Source organism: Mus pahari, chromosome 12, assembly GCF_900095145.1.
Source record: "Mus pahari chromosome 12, PAHARI_EIJ_v1.1, whole genome shotgun sequence".
Taxonomy (NCBI): domain Eukaryota; kingdom Metazoa; phylum Chordata; class Mammalia; order Rodentia; family Muridae; genus Mus; species Mus pahari.
In genome coordinates, this window is record NC_034601.1 from 42,474,201 (window position 1) to 42,488,861 (window position 14,661).

Consider the following 14,661-nt stretch of genomic DNA (forward strand, 5'->3'; position numbering starts at 1 on the left):
AGAAAGTACCCAAGAAGCTTTAGGGGGCTGCAACCCTGTAGGTGGAACAACAATATGAACTAACCAGTACCCCCTGAGCTCGTGTCTCTAGCTGCATATATAGCAGAAGATGGCCTGGTCGGCCATCATTGGGAAGAGAGGCCCCTTGGTCTTGCAAACTTTATATGACCCAGCACAGGGGAAGGCCATGGCTAAGTAGTAGGAGTGGGTGGGTAGGGGAGCAGAGGCAGGGGCGGGGTATAGGGAACTTTCAGGATAGCATTTGAAATGTAAATAAAGAAAATAATAATAAATTGAAAAAAATAAAGATGTAGAACTCTCAGCTCCTCCTGTACCATGTATGTCTGGATGCTGCCATGGTCCCACCTTGATGATGATGGAATGAATCTCTGAACCTGTAAGCCAGCTTAATTTTTTTTTTATTTAGAGAATACTTTATTAATTTTTGTAATCAAACCCACATAGATAAGACCTTACATATTTAATACAGTGCGTTAACCCTGTACAAATGGGAAAAAAATTAAGTTCAACAATTCTAGACCAATAGGGCTGTCAGTTACTGTACAATGCCAACTCAACACAGTAAACTGGGTTACTTTCGTCCAAAGTTGACAGCACAGCTAAAGTTTCCATATATATATATATATATATATATATATATATATATATATTAGCAGTATGTTATGCATCAATAGCAGAAACGGCTTTTCCAGGTTCTGCAGTCATTTGAACAAAATTGTAGAGACATCCAACACACTCTACTAAAAAAAAAAAAAAGTAAAAAACAAAACCCCAGAAAACAGCACAGTTCTGTTACTCTTGTGGTTTTTGTTTTTGTTTTTTTTTAATTAGCTGCCCAATCATCATCTGGAAAGAAAACATTCTGAGCAACAGCATTAAAACAGCTCTGAGAAAGCACGGTCACTACTACGTATCATAGAGCAGGTCCAAGCTATTTTACATTCACAGAGGTATGATACAGTACTGTCCTACATCTATAATACTAGAGGATACAATTCAAAAGGCATTATTTGAGTCTGATTCTACTTTTCCAGCAGAGGGCCCAAAGGATGGTGTGACACTGCTCTATAAAGAAACACACTCTTAAATAGGATTTCCTTTCACTAGAGGCACAGTTCTAAGGATTCATTCTCTCCATGAATGTGAGCTAAAACCTGTTATTAAAAAGTAAAATATCCCTAAACCAAAACTGTATACCCACTGGATTCATACAAAGATGACCTAGTGTAAACCAGCTTAATTTAATTTTGTCCTTTCTAAGACTTATCTTGGTCATGGTATCTGTTCACAGCAGTAAAACCCTAACTAAGCAGTATGCATTCGGGGCTGACCATTTAGTAATAGACAGCTAGTTGGTGTGCTCTTCCCAGGAGGAGACCACCTCTCAAGCTCTCAGTATCCCCTAGTTGCCTACAGCATCCCTTAATTGCCTACAGTTCTGTGTAGGACTAAGGCCTCGTGATCCCCTCTGCATCAACTCCTGCATATCTACTGTTGTCCTGGTTCAGCTCACATTTGGGCAGTCATGCTGGTGAGACTTTATTTATGAGTCACTTAATCTTTTCAGTTTCAGGTTTCTTTTTCAGACAGTTCCAATATGGCAGCCCCCGGGCATTTTTTCATGCTATGTCTAACCTTCCTAGAAGAAATTTATAGCTGCTAATTCCAGAATCCACTCTAATTTGTCTACTTCCTTCCAGGCACCTGTCTCTAAATAAATCACTAGAAGGAAGAGAAAGCACAGTGACAGACAGGACTAAGTCAATTCCTGTACTTGGAATCAGGAGAGGAATGGGATTAGATCTCAGGAGCAACATGGGGTGGGAGATAGAAAAGAGGATCCCAAAGGAAAATCATATTGTGCTTACAGGACTACAATAGAGAATGAATCTTTTCTATGGGGACAGTTGAGCCAGAGGCTTATGGAAGACAGATTTCTAAATCTCCTACTGTATTTAACCATCCTGGGGTGGCTGTTTTGTGTAATCTCTTCCTCTTGAAATTTCCCCAGAGCTTGTGACTATGATGGTATGTTATGGGCCAGATTAGGCTGCCCCATATAACAAAGGGGGTTTTACAGATATAATTAAAGCTCCCAGCAAGTCTATATTAGGTGAAACAAATGGGAAATTATTCTGAGAAGGACTGATCTTATCAAATGAGCCTTTCAAGATGGTCAGAAACATCACCAAGCCCTTCTACCAGCACAAACAACAGTAAAGAACCAGGCCATGTGTGTGGATGAGGTCACAGAGCTACACAGACCAAGCAAGAAAATTGGTATCTCAGTCCCATTATAAGCACTAAGAACCACAATCTCTCACTGATCCAAATGAACTAGAAAGAGAACCCCAAAGCACAGGAGGGGTCATAGCCCCTGCTGGCACATTCCTCTCGTCCTTGTGTGACTTCATCGGAGAACCAGTTTGTGGACTGCTGAGATTTCTGTTCCACAGAATGTCTTATGACTGGTGGTATCGTAAGTGTGGTAGATTGTTGGGCAGCAGTAAAAAAGAAAAAAAAATTACTTCATCAATTCCTTTGAGTTATGACTTTCATGAAAAGGGTCTCAATGTGCAAAGACAGTCATGATGTATATTAATAATACCACTGTCAGAGTTAGAAACAATGCGCTGTCTTTGTTTTTAGGTCCATATGGTGTCAAGTATGATGTGTAATTTTCAGATCTGAAATGACTCCCTCATTAATTGCTTGCTATATGTCCCATGGACTAAGTTCTAGAGCATATTTTTCACCAAAATAATCTTTCTTTTCACTTACTTAAGTAAAAATAGAAAATGTTTGTCATTTATGTTACACAGCAGTTTTATCCATCACACGCAACAATCTGCATTGCTTAAAAATCTGTTTAATTCTTGAACCAATATTTTTCATTTTAGTTCTGAGTCAGTAGATGGCTCTTGAACCTTTACAACCCAAAAGAAGTGAAGAACATGTCAGAAATCTTTCAAAAGGATGACCTTTTCCACTGAACGAATGTGCAGAGATTCTAGAATCTTTACCAAAAATAATACCATATGACTATGCCAAGAGTCAGAAAGTGTGCTTCGCTTTGTCCCTAAACCCTTCACATTTAGTCATGTGACTCTAAGACAGTCATATGGCAGAGATCTTGATGTTACTTTCTGCATGAAGATTGAAAAAACCTAACAAAATTGGTAAAGAGACTCCAGTCTTCTATACAAAGACTGAATTTGTCCTAATAAACAGAATTAGCTAAATGATTCCATTAAAAGAATTTATAAATTCTGAAGTGCTAAAATTAAAACAGAAGCTAGCATAGCTGCTAAGAGATTTCTATTTTATACCCAAAAGAGTATATTCTACACACCAATGAACTAAGAAAGAAATGTTTTAAAGGACTAAAGCATTGGTTGTAAATGGCCCTTGGCTTTCATTGTAAAGTGTGTTCTATTGAAATGTTATTACTAGAAAACAAATTATCCTAATCAGCCTCTTAAACAAAACTCAACATCATAAATTATAGTGTCTATATGCTTTGTTAAATTTATGGATAGGGGCACAGTTAAACTGCTTACTAAATTAAAGCAATTATTAAGTTAATTGTTATTGGTCTAAAACTATTGAGTTATTAGTATAATTAAGATACTTGTATAAGAATGAATCTTTTATTATATTCCCCTTACTTTTCAGTTTACATTGGCCAGTGCTCAATAGGAACCCAAAATGTCTTCTGTCACAATCGACATAGAGCTGGCTAATGTGAAATGATTCTAGACTGAGTGCCTTGGCATTCATGAGGCCATGAAAATAATTAGAGAAAACTATCACCCTTTCTGCACTGCTCTGTACTTCTGAGAAGATTTGCTGCTGTGGCATTGTGTTCTTCAAGAAAGTATTTGTAGCACTCTTTTTTTTATTTTATTATTTTACTTGTTTTGCTTTATTATTTAAGACAGTGTTTCTCTGTGTAATCCCGGCTATCTTGGAACTCACTCTGTAGACTATGCAGTGACACACAGCTTTACACTCAGCACTCAGGAACCAGAGGCAGGATGATTGAGGTTGGCCCTGAGTTTGAAGTCAGCCTAATCTACAGAGTGAGTTACAGGATTGCCAGGATTATATACAGAGACCATACTGAAACAAAAAAGTGTAGTACTTATTTTAAATGATCTTTATACGCACACACACACACACACACACACACACACACAATATGTTGCTACCTAGAGCAAAGAGGGCTTTCTCGATAAGCCCCTGTTAGATAAGAGCTTCAAAAATAGCTCTGACTGTTGATTGACCACCTCAGGCTGTAGTTCAGAAATCCACAATGGCACCTCATTCTCTGTAAGCCCTTCTTACATACTTTTGTTCAGTGAGACAAAATTCCAATTTCCAAAAGACAGCATTAGAAATATTTTGTGATACGTGCCTCATTCTAGTTTAAGTTCCTTGCAGCATAAAAAAAAAAAAAAAATTCTTGAAACTAAATCAATGTGATCAGACCACTCTACACCCTGGAGTTTCTTATCCTCCAAACAAAGAGACTCACTGTTCACCTCCTACAAAAACATGCCATGGGTATTCTTATATTTTTGGTTGGGAGCCTAACCTTTAAGGCTGAGCCATCTCTCCAGCCCACCATGGGTATTCCAAACCATTTTTCACTGAGATTTTTAGATGTGTTCTTCCAATTACTCTGGAGCTAAGGTGGATTGTCTAGACTGCGTGACTTGAGAGCGCTGAGGATTTTCCTGTTTCTACATTCCCTGCAGTAGAACTACAGGCCACCCTGCCCAGCATTTTACATAGGTACTGAAGATCCAAACCCAGGTCTACAATTGTACAGCAAGCACTCTAAACACTTGTCCATATTTTAATCCATAGGATCCTGTTATTAGTGCACTATTTTTAATTTGTACTTTAGGCAATATGCAAGTCATGTTGTTTTTATTTTCCTTTATTTTACCATGATAAATACCCCAGTCAAAAGTAAGTTGGGAACAAAGGAATTTTTTTTTAACATTATGCTTCCAAATGACAGGCTATCATTGAAGTTAAGGCAGGAGATGAAACTGGAACTGAAGCAGAAAGCATAGAATGTTGGGGTCTTGGAATCAACACACAAACCACTCAGACACTAATCTCAGTCAAATAGGGATGGTTTATTTAATGTCACACGCCAGAACTGATAGATCAGGGGCACAGACTGGGGAGCTGACTGTGATATTGAGTCAAGATCCTTGTCTTAGTCAGGGTTTCTATTCCTGCACAAACATCATGACCAAGAAGCAAGTTGGGGAGGAAAGGGTTTATTCAGCTTACAGTTCTGCATTGCTGTTGTTCATCACCAAAGGAAGCCAGGACTGGAACTCAAGCAGGTCAGGAAGCAGGAGCTGATGCAGAGGCCACAGAGCGATGTTACACACTGGCTTGCTTTCCTTTAGAACCCAAGACTACCAGCCCAGAGATGGTACCACCCACAATGGGCCCTCCCCCTTTGATCTCTAATTGAGAAAATGTCCCGCAGCTGGATCTCATGGAGGCATTTCCCCAACTGAAGCTCCTTTCTCTGTGATAATTCCAGCTTGTGTCAAGTTGACACACAAAACCAGCCAGTACAATCCTATAGGGCTTTTAATGACTGGGATCCACAGACATCTGTGTCACGATATTCCACCAACTAGGATTTAGAGATAGGGGACTTCGCAGGAACATGTCTTTGTTGTACACTTATTCTGCTTTCATTGGTTAGGTTATTTAACTGTGGCAGGGGATTTGTCTTGTCTAACATTCACGTCTTAACTTCCCAACCAGGATGTCAGTTACCCGTGTACACGTCTCTTTCTTCCCAGTAGGATGAAGTTCCCAGGGGAGTCTTGGGAATTTAAACTTTACTCCACCCCTACTTGAAATGGAAGTCTTATTCCAAATAGTTTCTTATATTGGTGCAGGTGTCTTTCTTACGTTGGGTCCATCCCAGCGGCAGCTTATAAAAGCGAATCCCATATAAAGCTCATACACAGGTGAATGGAGTGCTGCTGGGTGGCTGGTTTGTGTCCAAGCTTATTGTAGGTAGCTATACAAAGCAATTCTCTGACTTCTAACATGATTCGTTTCCATGGGCACAGAACATAACAGAATCTGTAATCAACGTGGGTATGAGAAAGTTTCCTAGAAACAGCAGAAATAGCATATAAGAAAGTTTCCTTATAATATTGCTAACAGAGCAAAATGGCAAGCTAGCCAAGTAACACTTACCTAGGCCTTAACATAGAAGCCATTAGTGCCACCTAATTAGCGCACACACTGGACTATTTTCAGCTAATATTTTTCTATGGCACAAGCTTACCTGCCTAGGGGTAGGTAGAACCATGTACAGTGAGCTGGTCCTTCCAAATCAGTCACCAATGAAGACAATTTATAACAAGCATAGACACAGGCTGGTCTGCTTTGGTCAATTACTCAATTAAGACTCCCTCTTCCCAAGTCACTCTAGGTTGTGCCGAGTTGACAATAAAAACTAACCAGTACAAGCACATACTCAGTTCTCCACACTACTAAAACATTGTTCATTGCTGCTCTGATCTACTCTGCCTTGGCTCTGTGGTAAAGAATAGCCATTGGAATTATGTTCCAGAAAAACAACAAACAACAACAAAACAAAACAAACAAACTCAAGATTCTGCTTGACTGGCAGTGCCTTCATGGAAGTCAGATAAAACTGAGTTAATGGGCAAGTTAATGCATGGCCTAATGAGACCTCTCTGTTCACCTTTTCTGACAGACTGGAGTAGATATCTACTACTGAATTCATGAATTCATCTACCTGCTATACATATTATATGATAATATTAAGAAGGATGTTACAGAAATCAACCTTCATAAAGAACACAGCAAAATACAGATATAATTATATCTGTAAATTAAAATGTACATATAAATGTATCTAATAAACATTCTCTCACTTGCAAAAGCTTGTACAAATTTTCAAAGGCCTGATACCAGAAAGAAGTGAATACAACTAAAAAAGCTGTATTGTTAAAGCAGTGACATTCTGCAACACTGTGTGACAGAAAGCATGGGCTCCAACCAACAGCAACATTCCTTAAAAGCTGAGGCTCTAACTCAGCAATAATTGCTTACCCAGCATGCGTAAGATCTTGCATTTAATTTCCAATAATGAAAAAATTTATAACAAAGCCATAGCAATTACTGACAAGTACATCAGTGGAACAGAACAGAAAGCATCCTCTCTCTCTCTCTCTCTCTCTCTCTCTCTCTCTCTCTCTCTCTCTCACACACACACACACACACACACACACACACACATGCACACACTCACCAAAGACATATTGCTTTCAGCATGAAGATTAAAGGCTAGACAATACCAAGTGTTGTCAAGAGCAGTGAGAAAGGGAACACTTTAGGTCACTAGTTGTGCAGCATTCCTAAAAACCGAAATAGTCAAACCTTGTGACTTGGCAATTCAATTTCTGAGTGTCTTACGCAAATCTTCTATTTTCCACATAGAAGTTGAACAAAGAAACACATTAAAATATGCTTAATATGGGCTGGAGAGATAGCTCAGAGGTTAAGCACAGACTGCTCTGCCAGAGGTCTAGAATTCAATTCCCAGTAACCACATGATGTCTCGCATCCATCTGTAATGGGATCCAATGCCCTCTGAACATGGTGACAGTGAACTCACATACAAAAAATGTGTGTGTGTGTGTGTGTGTGTGTGTGTGTGTGTGTATGCCAGACGTGGTGGCACATGCCTTTAGTCTCAGCACTTGGGAGGCAGAGACAGGAGGATCTCTGAGTTCTAGGCCAGCCTGGTCTATAAAGTAAGTTCTAGGATAGCCATGGCTACACAGAGAAACTTTGTCTCAAAATGCCAATATAACCTTTTGTGAACTTTTCCAAATACATTAATTGAGGGATGTGTTGTACACATGTCAGACATATATATGTAGGTTAAAGGACAGCTTTCGAGAATCGATTCTCTACTGGTGTGTGAGTCTTGGGGAGCAAAGTCTGGTCATCAGTCCTAGAAGCACATGCCTTTACCCCAAACAGCCATGTCACCAGCTTATTAAACCATTATTTTTATAATGACAAATTATTAGGTAAAACATCAAATAGAAGTCAAGAATAGTGTGATTGCTAACAGTACCACAGATGCTTAATACATTCTAAGAATAAAAACTTATTATTTTAATGTGTTTAAAGGTGCATCATAGCTCAGCAGGTAAAGGTGCTTGCCACCAAGCCTAAGGACTTGAATTTGATCCCTAGGACACAAGTAAGGAGAGAACTGACTTCTACTAATGGTCTTGACCTCCACATTTCATATCCCACTCTGGTGCATATGAACACACACACATACCACATTCACACACATACACACACTAAATGTACTAAAAAAAAAAAAAGTAAAGAATGTATTGCAGAAGAAAAAGGAGATGGATATTTACCAAACCTACAAATAACATGCACACAGACACACACACATGCACACTCACAAACATATATTTTGGTTCTTTAACATATCAAGACCAGAGGTGTCTTTTACAGACACTTCCTTTTAAAGCCCTTGTCTTAGTCGGGGTTTCTATTCCTGCATGAACATCATGACCAAGAAGCAAGTTGGGGAGGAAAGGGTTTATTCAGCTTACATTTCCATACTGCTGTTCATCACCAAGGAAGTCAGGACTGGAACTCAAGCAAGTCAGGAACCAGGAGCTGATGCAGAGGCCATGGAGGAGTGTTTCTTACTGGCTTGCTTCCCCTGGCTTGCTCAGCCTGCTCTCTTNTAGAACCCAAGACTACCAGCTCAGAGATGGCACCACCCACAAGGGGCCCTCCCCAATTGATCACTAATTGAGAAAATGCCCCACATCTGGATCTCATAGAAGGCACTTTCCTAACTGAAGCTCCTTTCTCTGTGATAACTCCAGCCTGTCTCAAGTTCTCACACACACACACACACACACACACACACACACTCACACACACCAAAAAAAAAAAAAAAAAAAACAACCAGTACAGCCCTGTGTTTCCTTGGGTTTCAGAGAAGAGAAGCCATCTGACATTCAAGTAGATCTTTAGGGTTTTGGTTGGTTGGTTGATTGGTTACTTGCTTGCTTGCTTGCTTGCTTTTTGTTGTTGTAATAAAACATTACTAAAAGCAACCCATGGCAGCAGGTGGCCAGAGTAGGAACCTAAGAGATCATTTTTCAAGCCCAAAGATGAAGCAGACAGAGCAAACTAAAGTGGGATGAACCCATAAAATTCTCAAAGCCATGCACAGTGATGGACTTCCTCCAGCTAGGCTCTACCTCCTACAGGTCTCATAATATCCCACAGACAGCACCACTAACTGAGTTCAAAGTCCAGCCTCATCTTGGAGAGTGGTTCCTAAAGAAAGGGTGTTTGGTAGTGGTGTAAGAAATAATTCAAAATCAATGATTGGGTGCATGCTGCCAGCTCTGTAGTCTGCTCAAGATAGCTCTCTAGACAACTCTGCAGATTACTCTCGGCTTGAGACAACTCTCTGCTCCAGACAGCATTCTTTTTGGCATTAGCTCATGAGTTTTCCAACCAAAGTCAGGAAACGTGCTAGAAAAACTTCTTGTGTTTGTGGCCAAAGTCAGAAAACCTGCTAGAGAAAAGTCTAAAAGAGCTGTGTTAGACATCGAATTAGCTTTGGTCAGAAAACCTGTTAGACAAATTCTAAAAAAGAACAATAGGTCTCCAGACAGCTCATCTTTTGTAAAGCAAAGCCCAGTCTTTTAGTTACATATCAGTTCAATCATTTACCTAGGTTCCATTTTGATTATCCCACAAATCAGCATTTGATTACCTTAGCCCCTTGATTCTTACAAAAAAGACAGCAAGTACATTTTTTTAACACAGCAATCGAATTCAAAGTTCTGTCTGCCTTTCTAAGCACAGACAATAAGCTAGCTGGGTGGGATCCCATCCTGAGATCACCAGTCCCACCACAACTGGACCTAAACTCACTCTGTCCCAGGCTGACCTTGAACTCAGAAATCTGCCTGTCTTTGTATGCACAAACAGTAAGCTTAGCTGTATGTGCTCTTACCCTAAGATCACCACTCCCTAAATCTCTTTATCTCATTCCTTAATAACAATCTGACAAGCTGGCTCATTAGTGCAGCTGCCTCTGCTCTTTTCGGCCTGTGAAGCTCCTCTTACAATTCATATTTCATCCTTGTATTTTGCATAGTTGAGAAATCCTGTAAAAGACAACTCTTATACTGATTTATGTATTGTTGAATTCATGCTTTCAAAGTTCTTATATATATAAACTGTGTCATGCTGTCCCATTCTGCAACCATGCAGGACTCTGCACTTTCATGTTCCTGAACCTGTGATGTATATTTCTCATTCAAACCACCACAAGACTCCATCATCATGTGTTAGCCATCCTCACAGGATTATTAGAAATATGTGCTAATATTGTATGTTAGAAAATACCAAAAGAAATTAGAGACGCTTTCCAATGAGCTTCAAGTGTCTTAAGGGAGAAGGGTAAGAGAACACTAGAGCACTGCTACAATAATGGAAGGGAGACTACCAGAGTTAGGAGAACATAAGCAGATAGGAAGTGGAGATTTGGGGGTCAGGAAAAGGTGGGAATAGGGTTAAACAAAAATAAATATATATACAGATTTTATAAGGAAATGTGCTACTTTGAATTCTAATTTAAAGCCAGGCAGTGGTGGCGCATGCCTTTAATCCCAGCACTTGGGAAGCAGAGGCCAGCGGATTTCTGAGTTCAAGATCAACCTGGTCTACAGAGTGGATTTCAGGACAGCCAGGGCTATACAGAGAAACCCTGTCTCGAAAAAAAAAAGAAAGAAAGGAAGGAAGGAAGGAAGGAAGGAAGGAAGGAAGGAAGGAAGGAAGGAAGGAAGCAAGTTAATTTAAAAATCAGGCTGGTGGTGGCAGTACACACTTTTAATCCCAGCACATGAAAGGCAAAATCAGACAGATCCCTGATTTTGAGGTCAGCCTGGACTACAGAGTTAGTTCCTGGACAGCCAGGGTCAAACAGAAAGTCTGTCTCAGAAGTGGGGGGATTAAATTAAATTAAGACTAAGGAGATGGCTTGACAAGTAATGGTACTTACTACCAAGCCTGGTGATCCAGGTTTACTCCCCCAGACCATTTAAAGGTGGAAAGAGAGAATATACTCCACAAAGTGTCCTCTGTACTCCACGTGAATATCTTAGCATGTACATACACCATGCACACTCAGATACAAAATAAAAAAATGTAAGGCATAAATCATGTTGATGAAATTTTTCTAACAACTATGAGGTAACACTAACTTAATGGATCTTTCTCAGGCATGAATTCATGCCTCCTGTGGCATATTTGCATTCAATTTGTAAGATATGTTTATTCTCATTGGATTTAAGGACATAGCTGTAGAACCTAATCTGATGAAAGGATTTGCTGAGTGCTGTCCTCAGTGTACCCTGAATCTGGACAAGACCTTCTACCTTCCTGTCTTAGTCAGGGTTTCTATTCCTGCACAAACATCATGAGCAAGAAAAAAGTTGGGGAGGAAAGGGTTTATTCTGCTTACATTTCCACATTGCTGTTCATCACCAAGGAAGTCATGACTGGAACTCAAGCAGGTCAGGAAGCAGGAGCTGATGCAGAGGCCATAGAGGGATGTTCTTTACTGGCTTGCCTCCCCTGGCTTGCTCAGCCTGCTCTCTTATAGAACCCAATACCACCAGCCCAGAGATGGTCCCACCCACAAGGGGCCTCTCCCCCTTGATCACTAATTGAGAAAATGCCCCACAGCTGGATCTCATGGAGGTACTTCCCCAACTGAAGCTCTGTGATAACTCCAGCCTGTGTCAAGTTGACACACAAAACCAGCCATACACTTCCTTTCAGGCTTTCCTAGAGATAATCTATAGTATGTGCCAGGCAATTGTGTTTAAATTACTCTGTCCTAGGAAAACTCTAGGAAAGGGCTTCTCTATCAATATTTAGTATGTGCTTACTACCATTTATTTACTTGTTTTCCTAATTATGTTTTTCTGAACTCAAACAGCCTTCCTTGGATCACTTCTTCCTATAAACACTTAATGTAGCACTAGCAGACGTACTTAAATGAACTCAAGAAAACCGAAGGAGCCATTAACAGATAAGCATGGTTTCAGAGTTCCCTACCAGTTGAATGTCACCCTAGCCTTGGATTTTTTTTTTTATTATTATTTTCTTTATTTACATTTCAAATGCTATCCCGAAAGTTTCCTATACCCTCCCCCCACCTCTGCTCCCCTACCCACCCACTCCCACTACTTGGCCCAGGCCTTGCCTTGTGCGGATTTTTTTTTTTTAATGTTAACAAAAATACAGCATCATCATAAGATGTTTAGAAGCCTTGAGGCTAATGGCTCGAGTTTAAAGATTGATGACTTCTAAAATACAATGTGGGATCAAGTGTAGAATTCTGAACCAAAGAAAAATTACTGCATTCCTGGCAGTAGTCAAGAGAAAGGTGTATCAAGGTCTGTAGCTAATATAATCATAGTCATCACTTTGAGTTTTCTGATTTTGATAGCACCGTTTATAAAATAATGGATGATTATTAAAATGTGCAATGACAAGTGAAGAGTAACATGGAGTTTGCTGAAGAAGCTAGAAAATAGTAACATCTTTGAAAGCTAGATGAAGGATACACACATGGAACTCTATCCTAAAAAGCTTCTCTATGAACCTGAAACTATTTAAAAATAAAATTCTAAGAAATTATGTAGACTGCAACTTGGGGCATGCTGAGAAAGAAATCATAGAGGAAATGTGTCTAATAGACAAATTTACCTGATTTTATGTACAAATCAGGAACATTGACAGCTAGTCTGTTGAATCCTGCCTTCCTACCACAAACCATGAGTGTATCTATGGATTTTGTCATCTTTTATTTTTCAGACATCTGTAATAACACAAATTTGGGTCACAAATATGTTCTATAACAGTAATTTTTTTAGCAGTTTCTGGTCTCATATCTGGGAGAGGAAAGATATCTCCTGTACTTCCGAAGTTTAACTGCATGGAAATTAAGCCCTAATTTTATATTTCTGAAAAGGTGTCGATAGGCTTACTCATTTACATTTTTCTGGTCTCTTCTCTATAAAGCCATGGTTCTTTTATTTCATATTTGTGACCCCATCCAATTCTCATACCTTCTGACAGTCCTAGCTACCCCTCTGCTCTGTAAAGCTGGGGAATTAACCGATTTTATATATTGTTAGCATGTCCAGTGTAGAACCCAGCTGCAGACTTAATGGGCAATCTCTCCATTGTATCAGTGGCAAAGAAGGTAATTATTAAATGATGGAGGGGAATGTTGTAAAAGAGCAAGGAGCAAAAATATAGGTACTTCATGAAGATTAGTTTTGAACACTTGATGACATTTGATGCAAGGCAGCTGTCTCCATAGTGACCCATCTACTTGCTAAAAACTGTTGTGCTATTTGTTGTAAAATAATAATTGTTGCATCTTAACTACTCTTTCAGCTATGGGAACAATTTCATATTGGTCAAAGATGCCAACTGTCATCTATTTGGGGCTAGCCTTCTTCATACTGAAACCCGGAGGAGAAGGCTAAAATATCCGAGCCAGATAGAGTCCAACTGGGCACTTGTGTCTCAACTCATGCTGTACACACAAGGTCAAAAGGCAGTCTGAGTCTAGGAGTCAGCTCATTTGCAATACAAGCCACGGCATTTTTCCTCCTATGGAATAGCACTGTGAACGTACCTGAGAAGAATTGGGGGTTGGTGGTGCTTTAAACTCCAGAAGTATGCTTTTCTGTTTCCTTGCCTGGCCCTAAGGAGCATTCACCATTCACACACTGACAGGAGACCTTGGCCCTAAGCAGCAGGCTGACCTCAGAAGACTGGCGAAGACAAAGCCCAGAGAACTAGACCAAGAGCAAATGTAGCTTTGAAAAGACATTTGAAGTAATCAGATAATAGCAGCATCTGCTGCTGCAGTCACAAAGCAGATCATGTTTTTATCAGATGACATTACGACGGCCAGCATCGGTGTCATCGGCAAAACAAATGTCGCACCATGGAATCAACAGCACGAAGAAGGAGGCAGGAAATGACATGCCACTAAGCTCCACTGAACAAGCATAACAAAAATGCATGTAGCCTTTGGGTCATTCTACAACGGCACAGAGGTGGGGGGTGGGCCCAGCAGATAACCTCTCGATCTGTCTCCAGCCCTACCAATTCCAATTCTGTAGGAACAGGCGGCTTCTCAGAAGCATATCTGACCTGGCACATTAAAATTCTGACCTCCAGCTAACATCGGCCTCTCCAGTGTCAAGTCCAGACCTAAAGGTAAGACTCAAGAAAAGCAAATTCAGGAGAGGCCCAGATCCGCACTGATCTAAGGAACCACTCATGAATAAAAAGTTGTTTCTGTCTGATGGCCACTGAACACTTAGTAAGAAAATAGAGGAAAAACAAACTATGTTCATAGTAGCCTTATTTATACTAGCCAGAAGCTGGAAAGAACCCAGATGTCCCTCAATAGAGGAATTGATACAGAAAATGTGGTACATTTACACAATGGAGTACTACTCAGCT